We start from the raw sequence: 25,682 nt of genomic DNA on the forward strand, positions 1-25,682 counted from the left end.
AGGCCCTGCAGCGCTGCCACTCAACTTCTTAAAGTTGAGTTCCATTGGTGTCGACACGGACTTACAGTCCACCATCCCAAGTCTTTCCAGAAGCTTCACAATATATTTTCCTTGAGAAAGGAAAATCTCTCCAGGTCTCTGCCAGACCTCCAGGCCTAGGAAATAGTGCATCAGTCCTAGGTCTTTCATCTCGAACTCGGCAGCAAGCTCCCTCTTACATTGATGAATGAGAGGGTCATCACCTGTCAGGAAGAGGTCGTCCACATACAGTACTAGAATGAGAGGCTTTCCTTCCACAACCTTGAAGTAAAGGTTTGGATCAGCATTGCTTCGAGTGAAGCCCAGCTTCATCAAGTAACTATCCATCCTCTCATACCAAGCTCTGGGTGCTTGCTTCAACCCATAGAGGGCTTTCTTCAACCTGCAGACATAAGAGTCTCGATCTTGAACTTCAAATCCCAGAGGTTGTTCTACATACACCTCTTCCTTTATTGCACCATGCAGAAAAGCGGTCTTGACATCCATCTGATGAAGACTCCATCCTTGCGTAGCAGCAAGGGCTATGATGGATCGGATGGTGGTATATCGTGCCACAGGTGCAAATATATCGTCATAGTCAATTCCTTCCTTTTGAGAGAAGCCACGGGCAACAAATCTTGCCTTAAACTTTTCAGCACTCCCATCAGATCCATGTTTAATCTTGTAGAGCCATTTAGCGGTGACAACAGATTTGTCCTTCGGTCTCGAGACCACATCCCAGACATCATTCTTCATAATAGCCTCATATTCTTTATGCATAGCATCCTTCCAGACTTGATGCTTGATGGCTTCCACAAAAGATCCAGGTTCATATTGTAGAATAGTACTCATGGCAGCTAGATACCCTTGGTATCTACACGGCTTCTTGCTTTCTCGGAATGTCCCCCTTGGGGCAGCATGACCCTCAGCATCTTCGAGGGTGTCCCTGAGTCATGATGGCCTTTTTCCTAGAGAAGGGGAAGGATCAATAGGGTCCATTGGCCCTTCAACATTAGACATAGTCTCATCCTGGGGTTCTTCCAGATTTCCAGATCTTTCTTCATGATTTTCTTCAGATCTAGGAAGATCTACTACTTTCTTCAGGGAAGCATCTTCGTCAAAAGTGACATCATGGCTTATTTCTACTTCCCTTTGACCAGGTACATAGACTCCATATGCCTTAGAAGTCTCACTATAGCCCACAAACATTCCTTTCTTCCCAGTAGCATCCAGCTTACTTCTCTTTTCTTTCGGCACATGAAAATAGACAGGACATCCAAAAATTCTAAAATGTGAGACATCAGGTTTCTTACCAGAGAAAACCTCTTCGGGAGTTTTGGAGTCCAAAGCGGAATGAGGGCATTGGTTTTGAATGTACACAGCAGTATTTGCAGCTTCTCCCCACAGAAACTTTGGTAGACCCTGGTCACATAGCATGGCACGGGCAGCTTCCACAATAGTCCTATTCTTGCGTTCAGCAACACCATTCTGCTCAGGAGTATATGCAGTGGTAGACTCCCTCTTAATGCCAGCTTCTCTGCAAAAGTATGAGATTTTATGACAGCAGTAGCAAGACCATCATTCTACTAATGATGACAGTTCTGAGATGCAATCCTGAATTCTCATGACAGTCTTCAGCCAATAAGAGTGTTGTAGCAGATCATCAATCTAGTAACCCTCATAGCTGCAACATTCCACTGATAGCTTGCAGCACCTGCAAATCTGATAAGAGCACAAATAGCAGCCCTAAATAGCCTTTGCTATGATGCCATGGCCTTTGGCCTAGCACATAGCAACTTCTGTAGCATATGTTCTCAAAACAGCTATACAAACATCATCAACGCAGCAATATGGGACTATAAGAACTCAGCTTAATGTTAGCACCTAATCCACATATGCTATTCAGCCCTACACTGATCTTTTCTAAGCCTTAAGGTCAGACCTTATGACTGCGGCTTCATTATCTAGCAAACAGTCTTAAAACCATGTGTTGAACAGCCTCTTTCATCACGATGTTACCTACAGCAAACACACTATCTTTTCAGGGTTATTCACACGGAGATAAGACCCCTTCTTGCTGCGGTTAAGGATCTCTTCTTGACTGCGTCTAGCTGTGTGCAGAACCCTCATCATGTATAGGTTTCCATGACTGTGTGGACAACATACATGAATGCGTTCCAATGCCTGCGGCTTTATCTTTTCCACTTGACTGCGGCTATGACTGTGTGGATAGCGTACACGAACAGAACTGCATTCCTATGCATATGACTACATTTACAGTATATGACTGCGTTCTTACCTTGCTGCCTTGACTGCGTTGCCTCTTGACTTCCATACACAGCGTATACCCTTGACCTGCATGGTATATCACCAAGACTTCCCAACGTATCATGATTGTCCAGCGAATTCCTAACCAGCGTATATATATAACCTGCGTAATCATATACCTGCGTGGTTCATATATTATGACTGCAACTAATATACCTGCGTAATTCATATACCTGCGCTTCATAAATAACAACGTTTCAATACTGCGGGTGCGTTCCAACTGCGGGTTCCATAACAGCGTATATATATTTCCGCATTGAGTCATTGCTCGTGAATCTTGCTGCGCTGTATTGCGTACATATATCCAATGTATAGATTTGCTGCATTCGTATATAATCTAACTGCATGTTTCTGGACAACAGTGCTCCCTTGACTGCGAGCTTCTGGACATCGTATGTGTATTTTGTATATAATTGTGTTCTGTCCACGCTGTATTCCTTATCTTACTGCAGCTGACGGCGTATATATATATATATACCATATGAACAGCGTGTAAGGGTAACATCATAACTGCATATTAATAACTTTATGTCTTGCGGATATGAGAAGTCCGTCTCTCCTTAACAGCGTACACCTGTAACTGCTTTATTATTAATCAACACATAGTAATGTGCCATGGATGTAGTGTCGATGCGATGCCCTTAATGCAATGACCTGATGCCCAGAGATCTATGTAATCTGAGACTGTAGTTGTTACAGACGTATAAGATCAATCTGAGACTTAACTTTTGTGGAATACAGAGAGGAACCTTCCGAAAAGTCTCAGTTCCACCTATTCGAGATCATGTTCAGATCAGGTATGCGAGAGGAGTCCCGTGGATTGAGCAAGCGAGTCTTGTGGAACCCATTTCCTTCGATGATGATTGCTATAGATAGAGTTTGTCTTCACCTCAGCTCTGATACCATGTAAAGTTTTGTAGATGTTCTATGCTAAGAGCAATTTCACTTTTCTCACAGCAATCATACAAGTAGTTAAGCAAAATGCAGATAGAACATATAAGCAGATCTTACAGAAGACAAATCAGAAACAGGAAAAATGTGTGTGTTCGTTTCGGCGGTCAACAGGATGCTTCAACCAGCAAAGTCTCCTTTGGTCAGCCAGCCCAGATGTGTCACAACAACCCTCCAACCAGTAGATGAGTCAACCCAAGTCAATTCTACAAAAGTCAACGCTGTCCTGAAAAGTCAACGCAGGGGCAGCAAGCTAAAAGTCAACGCAGCAGCAAAACGGTCAACCCTTTGACCTCGATTTTTGTGCCAGATAGTACGGCCTTCAAAAATCGAACTTTCCACCAATTTTCAGCTTGATTGGACCAAGCGTTGACCAAAGTCAACGCTGGTCAAACTTTCTGCGAAACCCTAGCAGCAGAAAATCCGTACGGTCTGTCCTCTTCGTCCTTCCCACGTGTGGCTGAAATTCGTCCTCCAGGTAGCTCGTACTCTCTAAGATGAGAGAGGAAGATGTGAGTTGAGTTGTGATGAAATTCTCTCCAACTTTTCCTGTATATATATCCATCAATGAGGGTGTGTGACACATCTGTTGGGCATGTGAGCCTACATTACAAAACTGGCTGACCTTGCACATATAATTTATTAAGAATAATAAATTCACAATATAAGTTCTGCTCATCGGATTAAGACTATTTTTATATGGATTTTACACCTCTCAGAAAGAGGAATCCAACAAAAATATTAGCCTCTTAATCTGAGCATCAGAACATGGAGTTTGGACCTAGTTGTCCAAATTTAACATCTTCACATAACACCTCAATGAACTATCTATTATGCTTTTGCTCTAAACCTCGGCCCTATAGAAGTTATCAAAAACAACAGAGGAGACAGCGAATAATTTGTGGTTTACGATCTTGTTTTTATTTTGGGGAAACCCTAACGTGTGTCTAAAGTTATCTCCATAGCGAGTCAAGCAGAGAACAACATTTTCCAATTGATTTTGTTGGAACATTTCCAAGAATAGTCACGATTTGTTGTGGCAAGGATCAGGTAAGTTAAAAAGTCAAAATCATTTGCATCATAGATTAAATGTGATGCTATTTATTTATCAACCCAGTTAATAATCAAATTTGGAACCCATAATGGAAATGTCATTTGAACCCTAGGTGTTAGTTTTTGTAGCAGCGAATGTGTTCTATCCCCGAAATTTGGTGGAGAGGCTAGAATGCATGAGATCTCCAAGACCCATAAATCGTTTCTGGAAATTCAACCTAGAGATGGTTTAATTAGATTATTAACTAGTTTTTAAATATTTCCTGAATCTAGACTTAGGAAATATGGTTAATTAATTCAAGGTGAGAATCATCTAGAAACTCACATGGATCGACTTCAAGATGATCCCAGCCATTGATTAAGATTTAATCTTGGTCGTTGGAGTCTTGACAAAGGATTATAAGAAGTCGATGGGCACTTGGACAAGACACTTCTGCAATTCGATTTTCTTGGCAGATCGATTTCCAGAGAGCAGCAGTAGTTGTTGGAGAGCCAGAGATCGAAGCAGGGTCTATGAGGGGCAGAGACAGTGATCTGGAGGAAGTTTTCTAAATCTAGAGATGTTAATTTTAGGTAACATGGTATCTTCTATACTTTAGCACAATTTATTTCAATGTTCCTTTAGCATCTCAATGACAGTTCCAATTATATCTAGTAACAATCACATTAGCTTAAACACATTGACAGTTAATGCAGATAGAACATAAAAACATGTGCAGAAGACAAGCCAAGACAAGAAGACACAAGATATGGCGGATACCAAGGACAAACCCCAATGTGGGGAAACCCTTTGATCAAATTTTCTTATTATTCTTCAACAGTTCAGCAAAGAGAGAGAGTACAAATATCAGAATTAAATACCCAAAACAGTCTTGTCAAACCAGTAGTCAACTGCAACCCTAACCAGAAAGTCAACGGTGGTCAAAGTAGCCTCAAAATGTTCTCCAAGTAGCTGAGTCAACAACAGAAGAATTCGGCCTTCCAAGAGCGTCAAATATAGCCCAAAATAGATTGATCAAACCACTCAAATGAGAGAGAAAACTTTGTTGTAATTTTGCAGTCAATTCAAAAAGTCAACATTGAAGTCAACTTGGTCAAATTGTCCCAAACACCTTGAAAATCGTGCCAATCAATGCGGCCTTCAGAAATCGGAATTCTTCCCTCCAGATCGAATTCAAAGCATGGTCAAACAATCCAAGTCAACGTTAGTCAACGTTGCCCTGTTCCCTGAAAATTTCGGCCTCCTACCACACATGCGAAGAAGAGAGAGGTTGTCCTTGAGTTGTACGAACCAATCAAGAGAGGAGAAAGAAGAAGATGTGATGAGTTGAGATGATGTCCAAATGAGAGAGAGGTCACTCCTATTTATACACTTCGTTGAGGATGAGGAGACACATCCATTGGGCTTCATGAGCCTACATTTGATTGAGGTCGACCTTGACAATTTGTCCATGAGAAAGAATAAATTCAAAATTCCATTTCTGCTTATCAGAATGAGATGATCTTTATATCAAAATTGGACCTCTCGAAAAGAGGAATCCAGTGTAATAATCATCTCCATCATATGAGTTGTCCTAAGGTCGAATTTGGCCCTAGTTGTCAATTTTAACACTTCCTCTCAACTAGGGAGAATTCCACCTGCAAATCCATTTGTCATTATCATGCCATCCTGTCATCATGTACCATCTCTGTATTTTATATCACAATATTTTAATTTCTTTATTTTGTTGTAGATATTTGGGGGCGAAGCTATGGTGCTAGGGCACCAAAGTTGCAGAAATTGGCCATAAGAATCTTGAATCAAACATGTAGCTCTTCAAGGTGTGAGCGCAATTGGAGGGTATTTCAAAAAATACACTCAAAAAAGCGCAACACGTATAAGCTTTAGCCTTCAGTTGAGCAATTACATTTATTGTAATTTTTAATTTTTAATTTATGATCCTCAAGTGTCAAGAGTCAAGACTCAAGACTCATTAGTTTTTGTCACACTCTTACAGGTTGGAGTTCGCATGCCTCAATGATTTAGTGTAAGTTCATTACAATATCCGACTTCGAGTGAAGCAAATAGAAGCACCAGTGGATCTAGATGCCATTTCCGTAGACAATATTGATGTATTGTCTCAATGGAGGGTGGAGTCTGCGGTGCCCATCTTGGAGGAGTCACCTTCATGGTTAGAGCCAGATGATCCATTAGAACAGGGGCAGCGAGAGGAGGAAGAGGGGGAGGAGCAACACGAGGAAGAGGAGGAGGAGGAGGAGACTGTGGGAGCATCAACATCAACACCTTCTATAGATATAGGAGAGAACAACTCCATACCTAGCACTCATTATTTTACATTAGGCATTAGGTGCAGGGGCAGGGCCTTCTACTACTAGGGGCAGGCCTAGCAAACAGCCCATCATGTTTTCCCATAAAAGGGGGAGAGGGCACTGATTTTAGATAGATAGCTACTAGTTTTATTTGTTTTTCTACATATAATTCATGATGATGAGATACTTTTATATATCTGATGTTATTGTGTATTGGTTCTCCACATTTGAGTCCTTGATTGGACAATTATAAGGGATCAGCAAGATTTGGTATCACCTTTGATGTATCATTTCTATTTGACATCATATATATCAGTGCTTTCTTCGTATTTATGTGCCAATGTGTTTATTTCATGTCATTATTGCTTTATATGTTTAAAAATATGAAAAACAAATGAATAGATTATGCGTTTTTTATGCTTGCCGATATTTTGCCGATATTGTTGATAAGATGTTTTTTGGACCCTTGCCGATATTTTGCCGATATTTTGTCGATATTGTTGATAAGATGTTTTTTGGACCCTCGCCGATATTTTGCCGATACCGATATTATCAACATTGATTTGAAGTGACCACTGACTTGTCCTTGTGTCTAGGAACCACATCCCAGACATCATTCTTCATGATCGACTCATACTCCTCGTTCATCGCATCCTTCCAAACTTGTTGTTCCACGGCATCTTCGAATGTACAAAGCTCAGATTGTACAATGGTATTCATGGCAGCTAAGTACCCTTGGTACCTATTTGGCTTCTTGTTTTCACGAAATGTCTGCCTCAGTGCAATATGTTTCTTAGCATCTTCAAGAGTATCTTTGAGCCACAGAGGTCTTTTTCTTGAAGTAGAGGGTTCACTTGGAGGTGGATCAATCGGATCCATCAAACCTTCCACATTGGGCATCGGTTCATTGGACGGGGGTTCATCCTGCTTTTCTGCATCAGCATCATCATTGTCCTTCCTAGGGATAGGAAGATCTTGGATCTATCTAAGAGCAGAATCTTCATCAAAAGTGACATCATGACTTACTTCCACTTCCCTTTGACCAGCCGCATAGATTCTATATGCCTTTGAAGTTTCACTGTAGCGCACAAACGTTCCTTTCTTCCCAAATACATCTAGTTTGTTTCTTTTCTCTTTTGGCACATGAAAATATATGGGACAGCCAAAAATTCTAAAATGAGAAACATCAGGTTTCTTACTAGTGAAAACTTCCTCGGGTATCTTGAAGTCCAAAGCTTGATGTGGGCATATGTTTTGGACATACACAGCGGTGTTGGCAGCTTCTCCCCACAAGAACTTCGGAAGACCTTGATCATGTAGCATAGCACGGGTGGCTTCTATGATAGTATGATTCTTCCTTTCAACAACACCATTTTGTTCAAGAGTCTATGCAGTAGTGGTCTCCTTCTTAATGCCAGGTTCTCTACAATAGTCATTGAAGTCATTTGACTCATATTCAGTCCCATTATCGGTCTTCAATATTTTGATCTTCTTCCCTGTTTGAACCTCAACTAAGGCTTTGAAAGAGCGGAACCATTTGAACACTTCATCCTTCTTTTTTAAGAAATAGATCCACGTTTTGCGAGAGAAGTCATCCACAAAAATAGCATAGTACAAATATCCACCCAAAGAAGTTATGGGCAACATACTTGATAGATCAGAATGAACCAATTGAAGAATATCGGTAGTTTGAGTTTCACTTGAGGGGAATGGTCCCCTTGTATGTTTTCCAGCTTCACAACCCTGACAAACACCTTCATGATCTAAGTTGAATTCAGGCATACCTGTGACCATGTTTCTTACATCAGGTAAGGTTTTAAAATGAAGGTGAGCAAACCTCTGGTGCCATAGTTCGGATTGAAGAAAAGTGCCACAAATAATTGCTCCCAATGGACTTCCTTCAACCTGATAAAGACCTTCAACCCTGAATCCAAGAGTGAATGCATCTCTTGGGTTCCTTTGCCAAACACGAACTTTCCCATCAATGAATGTCACCTTAAAACCTTTATCTTCCATCGCAGAAATAGAGACCAGATCCTTTTTCAGATCAGGCACATTTCTTGTAAATGAAGGGTTTGACCTTGATTTAAGTGAAGAGTAACAATCCCAATTCCTTTCACAGGATAAGTGGCATTATCCCCATGTATAATCTCCATATTCGTCTTCTTTTCAATCAAGTTTGAGAGAGCATCTTTGTACCCAGTGAAGTGCCTTGAGGCACCACTATCAATCAACCAATGATCTAATGTATCCGAAGGAGTGGCGGTGGTGAGCACGGAAATAAGATAAAATTCTTTTTGCCTTTCACCAACATTAACTTCTTCATACCTAGTGTTTCTCGACTTCTTGGGAGGATGACTATTTCCATTTCGAGGAGCGAGAGCATTCCTCTTCTTGAAATTTGGTACCGGAGGACAGGTGGTTCCCTTAGGCTTTGATCTTTGGCCTAGGGAAAAGTGTCCAAACGAATTTAATTTTTCTCCTAAAGTAACTTTATAATTTTTATAAAGTTAAATCTAATTTAAAAGTGACTTTAAGTGATAAAGTTACTAAGTCTAATTTTAAAATGATTTTTATAAAGTCAATGAAAAATTAGAAAGGAAAAGTGACTTTGGAAATAAATGACTAAGTGGGTCTTTATTAAAGTGGGGTGAATTAAAAAATAAAAAGTGAGATTTAAATGAGCATTTAATCTCAGCCTTAGATCTTAATCTATTTCAGCCATTGGATTTAGGGATCACCCAAAAGTCACTTGGATCACCCAAAAGTCACTTGGGGTTAGATTAAAGGAGGAAAAAGAGGAAAAGGTCATTCATTCTTTCATGAGCAGATTGGGAGAAAGAGAGCAAGAGAGATTTCTGAGCAGGGAGGAGAAGGAGACAGCAGCTTGGCACACATTCCAAGGTAGTAGTTTAGCAGATTTGTACAGCTGATTCAGCACACAGTGAAAGGCAGATTTTGGCATGATTTTCGAGTGGTTTGCACAAAAATCGAGCAGTTTGCTAGTTTTTATGCATGCAAAACGAGGGTCGTACAGCGCATTTATTGCAGGCCGTACAGTGCATTTAATGGTGTTCGTACAGCTGCATTTAATGCTAAAAGTGGGCACGAAAATCGAGGAGGCCGTACAACATTTATTGCTGTCTTGTTTGCTGTAATTTCCAGATTGTTGTGAGGCACGGGAAAAGAAATAAGTTGTAAATTTGCTTGCTAATTTTTTGCTGAAAATTTCTCATTGTAAAAAGGCAATTTTCAGAAATAAAGAAGAGCTCTCGAACTGGTTTTCCCCAAGAGTTGTAGGGGGTTTTTCCAGGGTCACATTGACCAAAAATCTCAGTGTTTAAATGTGTTTTAATGGCTGTTTATTACTGCTGATTTTTATTTCTGCAATTTCCAGAATTTGTGTTTTCAGCAAATTTATTTTTTCCAGCTTGTTAAATGTATGGTTATGGGAAAGGGCATTTAACTATATGGGAGAAATAAGGAGAAACTGAAAACCGGGGTGGGAAATGAGAAATTTCTACATGGTATCAGAGCTTGAATGCTGAAAGGCAGTTTGGGACAGCAAAAGGAAAAATTACAGCTGCTGATTTTTCACTCAGAAAATTCCAACAAACTGATTTTTTCATTAACAGCAGTTTTATCTTTACTACAGCAGTGCTATTTTTCAGTTTTAGGACAGCAGGATGTCATTAGGATCGAGGGTGGAGGATAGGCTAGATGGGCATATAAATTACAGCGTTTGGAAGGAGAGAATGCAGAGTATCTTTGAGGAGGCAAAAGTTTGGGATATCATGGTGCATACCACACAGAACCCTGTTGTTGTGCCTACTGATGCTACTCAGTTGACAGCTTATAATAAAAAGAACAACAAGGGTAAGAGGCTGATTCTAGACGGAATCAAAAACCATTGTATTCTTCTTGTGAGAGGAAAGAACAATGCCCATGAGATGTGGACAGCATTGTCCAATCTCTACCAGAGTACCAATGAGAACCGGAAGATGGTCCTGAAGGAGAAGCTGAAGAACATTAAGATGGGTAATGATAGTGCAGCTGGATATCTCACAAAGATTACTAATGTGAGAGATGAGTTGGCAGCGATTGGAGAGGCCATTCCACCCACTGAGTTGGTGCAGATTGCAGTGAATGGCCTCCCCCGTTCATGGTTGAACTTTGCTGATGGGGTTTGTGCATGTGAGACCCTTCCCACATGGGAGAGGTTTTGGATGATTGCATTCAGACAGAGATCAGGAAAGGTCAGCTTGGGGCAGCCAAGCCAGTTGAGCAGGATGAGGATGTAGCACTGGTGGCAGGAGGCAAGAAAGGCAAAGGGAAGAAGCAGGCTTCCACAAGCAGTGGTGGGGGCAAAGGCAAAGGTAAAGGTAAACAGGGGAACACACAGAAGGACTATTCCAAGGTGAAGTGTTGGAATTGTCAAAAGATGGGACACTATGCAGTTGTGTGTCTGGAGAAGAAGAAGAAGAAGGGGAAGAACTAGGACGTGGCAGCTTCAGCAGAGATTGAAGAATTTGCAGGTCGTTTTGACCGGGAGTTTGCGTTCACTACGTGTGAGTCCTCTAGTGCAGGATCACCTGCCACACAGGTTCAGAGGGAGCATGCTTTTCCCTCGATTAGCGGAGCATCTTCAGGTATCTGGTATGTGGACAGTGGGGCTTCACGTCATATGACAGGAGTCCGTGAGTGGTCAGTGAGTGGCACTGATATTGAGGTAGTACTCGGTGATGACAGAGTTGTTAGAGCAGTCGGGGTGGGGACACTGACATTTCAGAGGGAGTCCAAACCTCCCTTGAAAGTGTCAGATGTTCTTTATGTGCCAGGGATGAGGAAGAACCTCATATCCGCCTCAGCTTTGGAGGACAGAGGATATGAGGTACTGTTCAGGGGAGGACAGGTGTTGATGTATCCCAAGGGCACTCCAGCTGATTCAGTTAGAGTGATACGTGTACGCCATGCAAAGGTGTACAAGTTTGCATTCCAGCCCCTTTTGGCATTGAGCAGTAGTACCGACAGCAGAGCTAGCAGTTCTGAGCTATGTGAGATTTGGCACCGCAGGATGGGACATATGTATCATGGAGCCTTGAGGACATTGCGGGAGATCACTACAGGTGTGCCAGATTTTAGTACTGATCACTTTGATACTTGCAGAGGTTGTGCGATGGGCAAGTTTGCCAAATCCCCTTTTCCCAGCAGTGACAGCAGAGCGACTGGGATACTTGATTTAATTCATTCCGATGTGAGCGGTCGGATGTCTCATGTTTCCTTGAGTGGATATGAGTACTATGTTTTATTCATTGATGATCACTCCAGGAGGACCTGGATTTATTTTTTGAAGACCAAGAGTGAGGTCTTCAAGCGGTTTCAGGAGTTCAGAGCTCTTGTGGAGACACAGACAGGTCGAAAGATCAAGTCCCTGAGGTTGAACAATGGAGGAGAGTACACCCTTGGAGAGTTTGTTGACTATTGTGCGGAGGCCGGCATTAGGAGGGAGTTCACTGTTCCTTACAACCCCCAGCGGAACGAGGTTGCGAAGAGGAAGAACAAATGCATCATAGGGGCTACCAAAGCCATGTTACATGATCAGGGGTTGCCATTGTTCTTGTGGGTAGAGGCCTGCAACACAGTTGTTTACTTGCAGAACAGGAGTCCGCATCATGCCTTGGGGCACATGACTCCGGAGGAGGCTTTCTCTGGGAAGAACCCTGATATTGGTCATCTTCATATCTTTGGATGCATTACATACTCCTATATACCCAAGGAGAAGAGGACCAAACAAGAGCCCACCGCAGAGAAGCGTATCTTTGTGGGCTACAGTGAGACCTCAAAGGCCTTTCGGATTTACATTCCTGCACAGAGGAGAGTTGTTGTCAGACGGGATGTGAAGTTCGAGGAGGACAGGGCCTTTAGGAGGTCACGGGAGTTAGAGTATCTGGATCAGCCAGACCCTCAGCAGCAGTTGAGTCAGTCGCAGGTATCCAGTGGGCAGGGATCAGGAGGATCCAGAGGTACATCTATGAGGATGTCAGGTCCGTCAGTGAGCAGTGGCTCGCCGAGCCAAAGGGGTGGTGCTCCGGGCAACATGCAAAGCAGTTCACAGAGCAGTTCACTAGGGAGTCCACTGATGGACAGTTCACACGATACCTCAGCTTCTACAGGTTCAGGTGCAGGCAGGAGGACAGTAGACAGACAGTCAGGAGTTCAGGCTACTGATGGTGATGAGGAGGAGGAGTTTCATTCTCCTATGGGAGAAGCATGCTCAGGGAAGAGAAAGCCCAAGTGGCTTCAGGACACCTTGAGAGATGCCACATCTGTTGATGCGCCGAAGAGGCCGATCAGAGAGAGTAGACCACCTGAGAGGTTTTGTAGCTATATGGCGATGGTTACCAGCACCCTTGACTCTGAGCCTTCTAGCTATGAGGAGGCAGCTAGCCAGCAGGTCTGGAGAGAGGCCATGCAGGAGGAGTATTCTTCTATCATGAAGAATGATGTTTGGGAGGTGGTGCCGAGGCCTGAGGGCAAATCCGTAGTTACTTCCAGATGGCTTTACAAGGTAAAGCATGCTGCAGATGGCAGCATTGAGAAATTCAAAGCAAGGTTTGTGGCTAAAGGGTTCTCCCAGGTAGAGGGAGTTGATTATGAGGAGACCTTCGCTCCCGTGGCTCGATATACTTCGATCCGCTCCATTATATCGATAGCAGCAGAGATGGGTTGGAAGATCCACCAGATGGATGTGAAGACTGCATTTCTCAATGGCTTCATACAGGAGGAGGTGTACATTGAGCAGCCACAGGGCTTTGAGGTGCATGGGAAGAAGTCCCATGTGTGCAGACTGAAGAAGGCCCTTTATGGCCTGAAGCAATCTCCCAGAGCTTGGTACTCCAGGATAGATACATATTTGCAGGGGATGGGTTTCACAAAGACTGAGGCAGATCCGAACCTTTACTTTATTGTGATTGGTGAGGAGCCTGTCATTCTGGTGTTGTATGTGGATGACTTGGTCATTACAGGTGCAGAGAGACTCATAGAGCACTGCAAGGGAGATCTTGTGACGGAGTTTGAGATGAAGGACATCGGCTTGATGCACTACTTTTTGGACTTGGAGGTGTGGCAGGAGGAGGGGCATTTCTTCCTAGGGTAGGGGAAGTATATTGTGGACATCCTTAGCAGATTCCACATGGAGGATTGTAGACCCATGTCGACACCGATGATCACCAACTGGAAGAAGTTTCATGCTTCGGATTCCAAGTTGGTGGATCCCACATTGTACATGCAACTGATTGGTTCCTTGATGTATTTGGTCAACACTAGACCAGATATCTGTTTTGCAGTCAACACGATGAGTCAGTTTATGTGTGAGCCTAGGAAGGTTCACTGGGTGGCTGCAAAACACATTTTGCGATACTTGCAGGGGACAGTGGATTATGGTCTAGACTACAGGCAGGGAGATGGAGTGAGATTGGCAGGATACACTGATTCTGATTGGGTAGGTTGTGCTTCTGATAGGAAGAGCACTTCAGGGTGTTGTTTTGGGTTGGGTTCAGCAGTAGTGTCATGGTTCAGCCGGAAGCAGCAATCAGTAGCACTGAGTTCAGCGGAAGCAGAGTATATGGCAGCCAGTCTAGCTAGTTGTGAGGCTATCTGGCTTCGCAAGATGTTGTTTGGATTATTTGGTCAGCCGTTGAGACCTTCAGTGATTTACTGTGATAATCAGAGTTGCGTTAAACTCACGGGGAATCCAGTATTTCATGACAAGTCAAAGCATATCGGGATCAGATATCATTTCATCAGAGACTATGTTCAGAAGGGAGCTGTGAAGCTTGAGTATATTTCCACTGATGAGCGGGTTGCAGATATTCTTACCAAAGCCTTACCACGGGGAAAGCATGTCTACTTTAGAGACAAGATGGGTGTGGTGAGGAACACCTTCCTCGGTAAGAGGGAGTGTTGAAATTTGGTACCGGAGGACAGGTGGTTCCCTTAGGCTTTGATCTTTGGCCTAGGGAAAAGTGTCCAAAAGAATTTAATTTTTCTCCTAAAGTAACTTTATAATTTTTATAAAGTTAAATCTAATTTAAAAGTGACTTTAAGTGACAAAGTTACTAAGTCTAATTTAAAGTGACTTTTATAAAGTCAATGAAAAATTAGAAAGGAAAAGTGACTTTGGAAATAAATGACTAAGTGGGTCTTTATTAAAGTGGGGTGAATTAAAAAATAAAAAGTGAGATTTAAATGAGCATTTAATCTCAGCCTTAGATCTCAATCTATTTCAGCCATTGGATTTAGGGATCACCCAAAAGTCACTTGGGGTTAGATTAAAAGAGGAAAAGGAGGAAAAGGTCATTCATTCTTTCATGAGCAGATTGGGAGAAGGAGAGCAAGAGAGATTTCTGAGCAGGGAGGAGAAGGAGACAGCAGCTTAGCACACATTCCAAGGCAGCAGTTGAGCAGATTTGTATAGCTGATTCAGCACAAGTGAGAGGTAGATTTTGGCACGATTTTCAAAGAGTGGTTTGCACAAAAATCGAGTAGTTTGCTGGTTTTTCTGCACGCAAAACGAGGGCCATACAGCGCATTTATTGCAGGTCGTACAATGCATTTAATGATGTCCGTACAGCGGCATTTAATGCTGAAAGTGGGCACGAAAATCGAGGAGGTCGTACAGCATTTATTGTTGTCTTGTTTGCTGTAATTTCCAGATTGCTGTGAGGCACGGGAAAAGAGATAAGTTGTAAATTTGCTTGCTGACTTTTTGCTGAAAATTTCTCACTGTAAAAAGACAATTTTCAAAAATAAAGAAGAGCTCTCGAACTGGTTTTCCCCAAGAGTTGTAGGGGGTTTTTCCAGGGTCATTGACCAAAAATATCAGTGTTTAAATGTGTTTTAATGGCTGTTTATTACTGCTGATTTTTATTTCTGCAATTTCCAGCATTCTGTAAAATTTCCAGAATTTGTGTTTTCAGCAAATTTATTTTTTCCATCTTGTTAAATGTATGGTTATGGGAAAGGGAATTTAACTATATAGGAGAAATAAGGAGAAACTGAAAACCGAGGTGGGAAATGAGAAATTTCTACACCTCTTTCCTTTGTTGTTGAACCTATTGTTCCTTTGATTGCCATTTCCCTTGAAGTTGTTGTTATTGTTGTCATCATCTCTTGGAGTATCCTTCCTGTGATGATACTCTCTAGTGAAGTGGCCAAACCTGTTGCAATTGAAGCATCTTCATTTTCTTCCTTCTTTGAATCTTGGCTTGAACCCTTGTCCTGGATACCTTGGACCAACATTGTTCCTCCTCTTTGAATGAGCGGAAAAGGCAGTAGGATTGTTTCCATTTGAGGGCTTGTCTCTTTCCATCATCCTTATTTCTTCTTGAGTGCATCTAGCTAAAAATTCATCAAATCCCAAAATCCTATCATTGTTGAGGATGGTAGTGTTGAACACATCCCATTCTCTTGTAAGACCTCCAAGTGCAATAAGAGAGATCTCCTTGTCACCAATGACTTCTCCAATACATTTAAGATCATTCTTGATCTCGGTGATCCTCATGAAGTAGGATTGGATGGATTCTCCTCTATCCATCTTGATTTCTTTCAACTTGTTCTTGAGAAAAATGTTGATTTGGGGTAGCATCGGATGAGCTCTAGCCATGAAAATTGGTGAAGAGGCTGAAGCACATCAGATCTCCAAGGCTCATAATTGGTTTGGGGAAATTCCACCCGGTTAGAGAGATATTAAAATAATTAATATTTTTAATGGAGTTCCTAAGTCTAAACTTAGGAAAATTAAAATATTAATGGGTATTAATATAAAACTGGGTGAGAATGTTCTAAATGACATGGATCAAGCCAAATTTAATCTTAGTCGTTGATTAGGAACTTAATCTCGGTCGTTGAAGACTCAAAAGAAAAACTATAAGAGGAGGCTTGAGGGTCAATTGGAGATACACCAAGATCGATCAGTCAGTTCGATTTTCTGAAGCGGGGATAGCTGAAAAAATTCAAACATGTGATCTGAGTTGCAACGAGGGGCAGTGAGTACATAGCAAAGAGCCAGAGATAGTGCCAAAGGGCCAGCGCAGTGATTGAGGAGGCTACACAGAGCCAGCAAGAGCCACATAGAGGGAACTAGTGACCGTGCAGAGGCTAAGGGACCCGTGTGGGTGACGCAGAAGACCAGAGAGTTGACACAGAGAGGCAGAGGGTTGACGTAGAGAGGCACAAGCCTGACGCAGGGAGTTAAAGAGCTACGCAGAGGCTAGCAGGGTTGACGCAGAGCCTTGGAGAAGCGCTGGAAGGATTTTCATGGGGTAGACTTGCTAAATATCTGCTTCTGAGGAAAGGTATTACTACCAGATAGAAATCTTTGTTGGGTGAGCTAGTTTGGCACCCTAGTTGTACTCAAGAACATTGCTTAATAATAAAACCCTTAGAATTGTTGCACCGGTTTTCCCAAGTTGGGTTTTTCCGGGGACAATTGTCCAAAAATAACGGTGTCCCTTGTGTGTTTGTCTATTATTTAAGTTGTTGATCTATAGATGAGTTAGATTGTATTTGTGTTTATTTTCAGTATTTATATGGTTAAATAACTTGTTAAGGAATAAAAAAGTAGGTGAAATAAAGCAGATAATGCAGGAAGAATTTCTGACGTGTTAGACTTAGAAATTTCAACATGGTATCAGAGCATTGCAGATCACAGGTGAACCTAAGGCACCAGCTGAAATCAATAAAATTGCAGCAAAAACAGTTGTCCCGAGAGACAGAGTTGTTCCTAAGCAGAAGGCAACAGAGAAGGATTGACAACGGTGGAGAATACACTTCTAAGTAAATTATAGCCTTCTGTAAGGAGGCTGGGATTAAGAGGGAGCTCATAGTTCCATATAATCCCGAGCAGAATGGAGTAGCTGAACAAAAGAACATAGCCATAGACGAAAGTGTCAAAGCAATGATTCATGACCAAGTTCTACCGAACTTCCTATGGGGGGAAGCAACAAAGGCTGTTGTCTATGTTCAAAATAAAAGTCCCCATAGGTCTCTGAATAATCGAACACTTGAAGAAGTCTTCACTGGGAAGAAGCCTACTATGGATCATCTCCAAATATTTGGATGTCTGGTATATATCCACATTCCCAAGGATAAAAGGAAGAAGTTGGATCCAGCAAGCAAGAAGGGAATATTTGTGGGATATAGTAATTCATCCAAAGCTTACAGAATCTACATCAAGGAAGGCCATCATATAGAGGTAAGCCGACGTGTAATCTTTGATGAAAATATTGCATTCAAAAGGTAAAAAGACATTTCATCCGATTCCGATGAAGAAGATCTTCCTATATTTGAGGAAGAAGTCAACAAAGAAGAAGAAAATGCTCATCAAGAAGATGAAGGTCCAAGCAAACTTGTCTCTGAACAATCGAACACTGGAATAAGTCTTCATTGGGAAGAAGCCTACTATGGATCATCTCCAAATATTTCGATGTCCGGTATATATCCACATTCCCAAGGATAAAAGGAAGAAGTTGGATCCAACAAGCAAGAAGGGAATATTTGTGGGATATAGTAATTCATCCAAAGCTTACAGAATCTACATCAAGGAAGGACATCATATAGAGGTAAGCCGAGATGTAATCTTTGATGAAAATATTGCATTCAAAAGGTCAAAAGACATTTCATCTGATTCCGATGAAGAAGATCTTCCTATATTTGAGGAAGAAGTCAACAAAGAAGAAGAAAATGCTCATCAAGAAGATGAAGGTCCAAGCGAACCTGTCACTATCCCTTAAAAGAGGAAGAGACCTAATTGGTTGACCTCCACACTTCAAGAAGCTGAAGGACATCAGGCAAGTGGAAAATTTAGAGAAAGAAAGAAACCCAAAAGGTACTCTGGGTATGCAGCCTACATGTCAAAATTGATAGAAGATGAGCCATCCACGTTTGAAGAAGCTTCCAAGCACCCTGAGTGGAAGTCTGCCATGAATGAGGAATACCAATCTATAATGAAGAATGGGGTTTGGGAAATTGTTCCTAGACCGGAAAACAAATATGTGGTAACTTCGAAATGGATTTACAAGATTAAGCATGTTGTGGATGGGAGCATAGATAAATACAAATCCAGATTTGTGGCTAGGGGTTTCTCACAAGAAGGAATTGACTATGAAGAAACCTTTGCTCCTACAACAAGATATACAACCATTCGGTCATTGATTTCTCTGGCTGCATCCATGAAGTGGAAAGTTCATCAAATGGACGTAAAGACTGCATTCCTGAATGGCACCATAGATGAAGAAGTCTATATTGAGCAACCTTTGGGATTCGAAGTCAAAGGTAAAGAAGGATATGTTTGCAGGTTGAAAAAGGCTCTATATGGCCTCAAGCAAGCACCTAGAGCATGGTACGCCAGGATGGACACTTATCTGCAAAGATTGGGCTTTACCAAAAGTTCAGTTGATCCCAACCTCTACATCAAAGTGGTAAAAGATGAACCTGTTATCATCTTACTATATGTAGATGATCTTTTACTAACTGGTGTAGAAGAACGTATTCAAGAATGTAAGAAACAACTGACTACAGAATTCGATATGAAGGATCTAGGATCCATGCATTATTATCTGGGACTGGAAGTATGGCAAGAACCCAATGAGATTTATTTGGGTCAAGGGAAGTATGTAATTGAAATTCTCAAAAGGTTTGATATGATGGAGTGCAAGCCTATGATGACTCCAATGATCACGAACCTGAGACTGTTGAGAAATTTTGAATCCAGTCTGGTGGATCCCACAAGGTACAGGCAATTAATTGGATCCCTGATGTACCTAGTAAATACTCAGCTAGATATATGTTTTGCAGTGAATGTTCTCAGTCAGTTCCAGATGGAGCCTCGTCATGATCATTGGGTGGCAGCCAAGCATATACTGAGATACTTGCATGGAACCATACATCACTGCCTAAAATATGAGAAAGGAAAAGATGTACTTCTGACAGGATTTACTGATTCCAATTGGGGAGGCAGTGAGAAGGATGGAAGAAGCACAACCGAAGGATGCTTCAGTCTAGGATCCTCAATGGTCTCTTGGATGAGCAGGAAGCAAGAGACAGTTGCCTTAAGCAGTGCTGAAGTCGAGTATGTGGCAGCATGTGAAGTCAGTCGGGAAGCGGTCTGGTTAAGGAAATTGTTATCCAACTTATTTGCAGGATCGTTGGCCCCTACAACTATTCATTGTGATAATACCAACTGTATAAGATTGTCTGAGGACCCAGTGTTTCATGGGAAGACAAAGCACATAAATAACAAGTATCATTATATTCGGAAGCTGGTGCAGGATGGAGTGTTGAAGCTAGAGTATGATCCTACAGATGAGCAGACTACCGACATATCAGCGAAATCGTTTCCGAACAAGAAGCTTGTGTACTTTCGAGACAAGCTTGGCCTGATTGATATGTCGTCCCTATTTGAGCGGGAAAGATAGACACTATATTTCTGCCTTCTGAGAATGAAGAAGAAATGGAGGATTGAGTTATCATCCGGCATCCAACACTCTTTGAGGATGTGGTAGGGCATCCAACACTCTTTGAGGATGTGGTTGGGCATCCAAGACAAGAGTGGGCAAGAGGACCGATATTCTTGAGGGCTGGGAACCCAAGATGAGAAGAGTCCTAGTTGGGCATACTCGGAGAACACCCGAGTGGGTATGACCCTAAGAGAGACAATGACGAGTGTGTCTATAAGTCATTGGTCTCGCCAACATTGTGCTCTAATCTATTTGAGAGATAGAGCGATTAGTCAAGGCCTTGCTACATGGAAATAATGTTGGTTAAAATGATGCTAGAATAGATGGATAACTAATCTGACTCTTTGCTTATAAGAACTCTTGTATTGAGAATGTCCATGTACTATGTATGTATGAATACCTCCCTAGTTAAGAGGGAGTGTTGAAAATAGTGTAACTAGGTTCAGTCTTCATTATGTCAAATATTGTAATGATGTATTTTTGTATCAAAGAATTATTTTTGCTCCAATTGAGAGCCCTAGACAAGTCATGTAAAATGAAGACAGTCATGTATTATTATTCATGTAAATGTAATGAATGTAAGTCCTTCTAGATCATCAATGAAATACTCCAACATGTACCCACAAAATTATTGCAAGGAAACCGCTCAAAGAAAATTATGGAAGCCTTCTAGACTCACGTCGGATTATTTGATTAAAAGAACATGTCGGCCTAATCTAGGCTCATGTCAGCTCAATAGATGAAAGGGTAAGCCTAGATTAGGCCGACATGTTCTTTTAATCAAATAATCCGACGTGAGTCTAGAAGGCTTCCATAATTTTCTTTGAGTGGTTTCCTTGCAATAATTTTGTGGGTACGCTACATTTGGCTCCTCCTCAAAATGCATTCACTCACACTCACTCACGAAGAGGAGCAACAGTAACAAGGTCGAAGGAAGGAAGGGTAGCCGCAGCAAGTGAGGAGGTTTGTTCCCTCATGCGAAGATACCATCAAGTCTGCTCTCCCTCACGGCATTCCGATCTGGACTAGGGCTTCACATTTCATAGCTATATGGTTGGGTTGAAGGGTTGTTCTAGCCGCAGATGCAAGGAGAAGATTACTGTTGAAAGGATCAAAGGTATCGTAGGGCTAGAAGAGCCCTAACTCTATTCTCATATATGACTTCGCTCTGAAATCAAAGGGTTCTGCTCTCGTTGTTTTGGACAATCACTATTGTTGCATCACGAAGCCCTATAATCAAGCCCTAATCATCGTCCTAACAAAGTATGGAGGATCTTCATGAAATGCAAGGGTAGAAAGAGGCTAGAAGAGCCTATCCGAGATTGTTGGTGCAGACTGTCATGCTCATTCACTGCAGAAATGTACAGTATGTTTGGGTACACATTTGGAGGTATTGTCATTTGATGTTGAAGGTATTTCTGAGTCAATGTTTGGGTCATGTAACTTCTCAATGAAGATTTTATAAGAAAGAGTTCAAAGGGTTTTTCCTCTAAGAATTTAGGAGAGGTTTTTTCCCAGGCTTGGTGCCAATATCTTGTGTACTAGTGTATATTGATCTTCTTCTTTTTGGTAACTATTTGAAGATAATAATAGATAAGAAGCGAAATCTAAAGAAGTAATATCTCAAGCAGCTACCATAGTTAAGAGAAATCGAATAATTAAGACTGCCCTTAATTTCTCAACATCTATCACCTTTATCTTCAAGACTTGAAATGGAGAGTAAGTTCTTATGCAAACCTGGAACAAATAGGATGTTGTTGAGATGAATATTGCCTGCATTCTCCAGCTCTATTGAGGTTGATCCAATTCCTCTCACAGGATAGATCTTATTATCTCCAAGCTCTACAGAGTACGAAGACTTTCCTTTTGACAAATTTTTTAGGTGCTTGTGATGCCCGGTCATGTGCCTTGATGCTCCATTATCGATTACTCAAATTTTCTCATCTTGAAATGTACCAATGAGTGTTGAGAAGAGTCCTTTGTCCTTTGTCTTGGTTACTTTCTTCTTTGAAGTAAATAGGAGATTCCATGCTTCTTTGATATCCTTCTTGAGATGACTTTCTACCTTTGAACACTTCTTTAGGGACTTCTTCAATGTAGTAGAGAGTTCATAATGCCCTCTGCCAACCTTACCTCTGATAACATGTTGAGAAATCTAAAGGGCAATGATTAAAGTGATTTCTCTTTCCTTGATTACTGCTTGTGATGTATATTTACTTTTTCTTACTCATTAGCTTCTTTACTTATTATTGTTTTTGTATATCATCAAACAGCGACCAAAACAAGAAGAACAAGAACACAGAATATAGGCAGCAAGCCAGGGCCAAAACCTCTCTAATTGAGAGGAAACACCGCAAATCTCTTCTCCTCCTTATAGATTCTTCAATTGGCAAATTTCAAGACCTCTAAACCAAGACCCTCCAAGACCAATTCCAACCTTTCCGGATGATGTGCTTTCCTTGAACAAGTCAAACCTAGGAAAATCTCTTCCAGTAGAACAACTTCGACCCCAGCTACAGAATTTCGGCCTCCCCTGCAGACCTGAAATTTTCAGCTCTCCCGCAGATGTTGTTGCCACATATGTAAGCTTTGTTTAGCCTTCCAAGGCTTCCTCAAACCTTCACTTGGTTTTCTCTTCCTTTTGGAGCTTGAGGATGGCTTTTTGTGACATTCTTTCCTTCCCTTCTTCAAGATCAAACTTGTAGAAGAAAACCCTAGATTTGTTGCATAAACCCTAGCGTCCCTTCGCATGTGTGAGAGAGAAATAGCCCAAAGACAAGTCTCCTTTGTCCTCTTCCTTCTTCGTTGCCTTCTTCTTGTTCCTCCTTCGCTTGGATGAGTGAGAGATGAATGTGCTTCAAGGAGGTCGAATTACCTCCTTTATATAAGCTTCTCAAGGTGGATGTGCCTCCTCAAATTAGGCCGACTTGCCAGCTGCCAAGTCGGCTTGGTCTTGAAGGGTATTTTGACACTTTTAAGGACAAAATTAATCTTCTTTACAAGTTACAATGTGCCCAATGGGGTCTTCAACTTATGACAATGATTTTTTTTATTTCTTGACCTAGGACCAACCCTAGAAGCACTCAATGGGTGCTTGACCTATAAAATAAAATACCTTGAGCATGAAACCCATGCTCCAAAAATAATAATAATTTTTCTTTCATTTTACAATTTACGAGAATCAATAGTACATTTCATATTTATGAAGACCGAACCTAGTTACACAGTTTTCAACAATGTGAACTTACCCTATCCTTCACTGATTTCTATGTTGATTTTCAGACAGTCAATTTGGAGTGACCTTACCACCAATATATAGTGATTATCTTATGCGAATATACATGTCGGTTGGTGTAATGAGCCGACCTTGAAGGTGTTTTAGCCGACTTATAGCTTAGGAGTATTTTTTTTAATATTTTTTTTTATAATATTTATTTGGTATCATGTTTTCTAGCCAGCGAATAGGAGAATAGGAAGAGGATTTTTGTATAGGAGATAGAGAGATGTTTAGGGTTAAGAGTTTCATGATTGTGTCAAGTAAATAGGGATAGAAATTAGGTTTTTTATGTGTCAAGTAAATAGGAATTATATAATTTAGGAATTAGGGTTTAGAAATCTAGGAATTGGAAAATTGTTCATAGGATTTTTGTAGGGAACAAGGACTAGGGTTAGGATTTCTTAAAATTAGGATTAGAGCTAGGGTTAGGGTTTAGATCTTCATCATCTCTAGGGATTAGAGCTAGGGTTAGGGTTTAGATCTCCATCATCTCTAATAAGGGCTAGGACTCCTTCAATAATGCTAGTGGTGCTTGTGATTTACAAATAGGGTTCCATCATATGGCTTCTTCACTAGGGTTTTGCAAGGGTTAGGGCATCAACTAGGGTTTGTATCATCCAGGGTTCATGCATCATGCTTCAACAATCATATTGACATCAATACAACTTTATCCAACAACACTACGGCTTTTTAGTTCATCTTCTACACTTGCTCCTGATCCATCCTCGGATGAAACACAATTGAAGAAAACCTTCTAGACCTCATTTCTTGTTGGCCTGGGTTTTGATTCACAGACCATTTGAAAGCACATAATTGCCCACATTATCAGCAACTGTATATACTAGAAAATCCCATGGATTGTTGGGTCACTAAGAGAGTAGGTAAATTTTGCCCCATGATACAATGTCCTTGTCTATCCTCTGAATACTGAAATAGCTGCATAATACATATCTAATTGCAAAGTTCGACCTAACTTTGTTTCCCAAAATCTGGACAATACCGTTCCATAACTTACTAGGGCATCTACCACTACTACATCCATCACCATGCTCTTTGTCAGGATTTGAGCTAGATTTATAAATAGATCTTCAATCATTCCCATAAAGTTAGACTTTTTTGAGTCAAAAGAATTAAGAACTTCGTATGTCTTGTGATATCCAGCCCTCATTTATCCATAATAGCCTTGCGCATAAGATTATATGATGCCCTAGGATCCAACATACAATTATGCAGTAAATGATCATGAGTTGTCAGACTGATATAAAAAGGTGGTGTTGGACTGTCTTTTTCTCTTCTGGATGTGGCCCAACCAACACCTGTGGAGAATCATCTTGCAGATTAGTAGGATCAGTGAAGGCCACAAGAGAAGTACCTATAAACTTTGCTAAATTCCCTTTAAACACGAGAATCTTTACAAGCTCAGTGAAAGGAATCAGTACTTTAATTTTATTCTATTCATTTGTCATACTGAATGTATTAAAACTGGAACTCTGCAACTAATTAGTCTATTCATTTTCCTTCAATACTGAAGGAGTTCCTCCCTACTTCCACATCTGCTTTAGTTGTTTTGGGTACAACTGCTTGGCATTTTTGTACCTGTTTTTGGCTAGCATTCCATCCCAGTCTAAGGTCGTCCTTACATTGTAACTCTGATTCTATAGCATCCACAAAATGTCTATATTGAGCAGATCATAAATCTCCAACCTCCTCTTCTGGTGTCTCAGAGAATTAATAACTTATAGAACTATGGAGCCTACAGATTACAAATAAGTAACCTAACTAAAAATCTAAATAGAATATTTTCTTTCTAGGGTTTCAAACAGGTGGAAAATACCTTTAAAAAGACTCTATTTGCTTGGGAAACAGCATGTGAGGGATAGCTGGCACAGGAATCAGGATTCATTTTCGTAGCATGTGATCAGTTTCCGAGTTTGAAGAATGCATTTACATGGCAGATCCTACACAGATCTCGGTGGATCCATACCCGAAATGCAGATCCACAGATCTAGCATCAAGGCTCCGTGGATAGAATAACAAAACCATTTACACTTCATTGCTACTTGTAAATAAAAAGGGAAAAAAAAAACAAAAACAGAAAAGTTGTGGTATTCATAATAATCTGGAAATTTGTAATGGTGCCTCTCAGATAAAATCAAAAAGTTATCAATATTGAACTACAGACAGTGATTAGTATTCAAATAAAATATCTTATTTTCTCTGTTTACTTT

The 25,682-nt window shown here is 41.1% G+C and overlaps 1 protein-coding gene across 2 annotated transcripts in view; it reads right to left on the reverse strand.

Moving 5' to 3' along the window:
- The window catches only part of LOC149172579 (uncharacterized), a 405,339-nt gene that overhangs the window by 189,890 nt on the left and 189,767 nt on the right, over positions 1 to 25,682 (reverse strand). The gene's annotated exons all lie outside the window — the stretch shown is intronic.

This window comes from Pinus tabuliformis, chromosome 4_2 (genome assembly GCF_031772625.1).
Source record: "Pinus tabuliformis cultivar Carrire ecotype Pingquan chromosome 4_2, CPIR1, whole genome shotgun sequence".
In the NCBI taxonomy this organism is placed as follows: Eukaryota; Viridiplantae; Streptophyta; class Pinopsida; order Pinales; family Pinaceae; genus Pinus; species Pinus tabuliformis.